Raw genomic sequence first — 2,900 nt, forward strand, 5'->3', positions numbered from 1 at the left:
CTTTTGTAGCACAATCTCTTGTAAGAATAAATGAAAAGAGCCCCTGAAATACTTGACATAAAAAATAATATCCCTCTACTAGGTCCACCAAGGCTTCTGCCAGGTTACAGTCACATTAGAAAAGCAGTGTCTTCTCCACCAAAAAGACTATTTCTAACTCCTCTTCAGCTTTTCAGATCCAAACTTGTAATTACTGTGGCTGAACATTTTGTCTAGTGGTGTCCAGGGCTAAAAATAATACTGAAGAAATTTTGTTGTAAGAGAGAACAAATTGCCAAGACATTACTCAGCTTTTCACACTCAAAAAGATGCTAATACCGTGGATGAAAAGAATAGTTTTAAGTAGACACCTTGAGTTGTGACAAGCTCAGTGTGAGGGAAAGACAACATGGCCGACATAACATAAGGATTTATATGGCAATCATTTAATGGAGATTTAGTCATCTCACAGAGAACCATCTCACCATTGGGAAAAATTATTGTCACCAGCCAACGCGCTAACAGAATATTATCAAGCTGTGATGATGGCCATGCTAGGAGAATGAAGAATATCTTTGTGGCGAATTGACTGCTGGAGAGAGTTCCAGGTGACAATGACTGGCATCTGATAACCCATTTAATAAATATATGGACAACTTGCCTCACTGAGAATAACCGCACAAATTTAGATCTTCCAAAAATAATGGACAGATTGCTGTTAATGATTGAGGGTACGAAGCGACTATGTCGCGGAACGATGTGACTTATTTTGGAACGAAATGACCATGAACGAAGAGACAATACCTCCAGCTCAATTCAAACCAAAGTAGATACTGTTGACTATTATAATACATAAGAAACGCTGCCTCTTGATTCATCAAAACCGATAGATAATAGATTCATTAAAAGTACTGAATTTAACATTACAGAGATTAAATGCTTACTGCTGTCGATTGTTCCTCTTCGATAACTTTCTTTATCTGATGCTGATCCTGTATTCGATCCTACTGGCAAAACCAACTTATTTAACAACTATTTTCACTCAGGTTTTAATCATGTTGATAATGAACCTCCTCTACCGGCATTGGTTGCCATGCAAATGTTTCTGTTCATGAGTGCTTATCTCATATTACACTGCCTGTATCTGATGTCTTGACTACTCTGCTCCATCTTAATCCTTCAAAGAGTCCTGGTACTGATGGCATACCCTCTCTACTCCTAAAGAATCTCACACCTCAAATTAGTAACTCTATTACCTATATCAGTTAAAAAATCCCTAAATGATGGAATTTTCCCAAGTAAATGGAAGGATTGTAATCTTACCCCTGTTTTTAAATCTGACCAGAAAGATGTTGTCTCAAATTATCGTGGTATTGCTTTATTACCAATCCTATCTAAAGTTTTAGAAAGACAAGTTCACACGAGATTATACCAACATGTCTCAGGATTCTTGTACTCCCAATAGCACGGATTTAGGAAACAGAGATCATGTATTACGCAGCTCCTTAACTAAATTTGTTCACACAATGGCCAAACCGCTCGATGATGGTATCCACACTGATGTAATATATCTTGACATGGATAAAGGCTTCGATAAAGTTCTTCATGAAAAGCTGCTGCGCCAATAAGTTGATTGAAATCTCAGAACGATCGGACTGTAGCTAGTTTTAGTTATTAACCGAAGACACGAAGGAAAAAAGGCGAGCGCTACAACATTGCACACGAGTTTATAAGAGCCGGAACGAGAGCCAGTACGAGGAATAGCATAATAATGAGGCATGCAAGCTATGCGAGCTATGGTGATATAATCAGCGAAACAATACAACAATAACGCGTGAGTTATGGCGCGACTTCTTCCGCTTATCTAAGAAGATAAGAGTTATCAAAAGTAAATTGAAGGCAACGTTACGAAATAAGCCTTCAGAGGAGTGAAAATCAGCTAACTCAGATCGTTCTTAACACTAGATAACATAGTCTTTAAGGTAAGCTGGGCGACATATTGGGCGGGGCGCACCGGCTTGGACCAGGATCCGTGGAAGAAGAGGAAGACTCCTCAGGAACAATTTCTTCTGAGGCAGGAGGAGACTCGGGCGCGGGTAGGCTGGTGCTATGGGGCTCCAGCGGAGAAGCAAGCTCCTCGGGAATCAGAGCTGGAGTGAAGTTCTGAGGGATTTCAGTGATGGGGGCGCGAACGGGCTCCTCGTCAACATACTCGGAGGGAACGAGGACCTCGTTAACGACTTCTTGCGGGCCCGTGTTGTAACGGCGGGGAAGGTTAAACGTGGTCTCCGTTTGGTCTGGAACACGATAACACTCAGATAGCTTGACGCGGTATGAAGCAGAGCGCAGCTGAGAGCCTGTGAATTTCCGCACGTTGCACCATAGGGCATCGATGGAGACTACGAGGTACTGACTGCGGGCGTAAGTCTTGGAGCCATCAGAGGTAATGTAAACCAGATCACCGACCTGTAACGACGCGGGAGGGAGAGGACGGCAGCCTGGGGCTTTGGAACGCTCACTTGCTGGGTGGTTATGGAGACGTAAGGAGTGCTGCTTTTGGGGAAGTTGGAGATCGGACAAAGGGGTCTGAGAGTTAGTGAATTGATCACGTTGAAGCCACATCTCGTGGACGGATAGCCCTCTGTTACGGATGCGGGTGTTGAGGTTGGCTGTCGCCACGGCTAAGGAATTCGAACGTGGAGTAATTGGACCCCCCTCTAGATAAATACGGAGTAGCTCATAACCAGGTTCAGCAACGCATTTCTATGTTACAGGATTCTTGTCTGGGTTTTGTACGTGACCACCTTCCACGGTCAAGCCAAACTGACGAAGGATTTCGTCGTTGTGCAGAGAGGCCAAGCCAAGGGCAGTGTCTACCCTTCTGACGGAAGGAGCGCCAGCTAGCAGGCGAAGCTTGAGGC

The sequence above is a fragment of the Montipora foliosa genome, chromosome 8 (assembly GCF_036669935.1).
Source record: "Montipora foliosa isolate CH-2021 chromosome 8, ASM3666993v2, whole genome shotgun sequence".
Lineage (NCBI taxonomy): Eukaryota > Metazoa > Cnidaria > Anthozoa > Scleractinia > Acroporidae > Montipora > Montipora foliosa.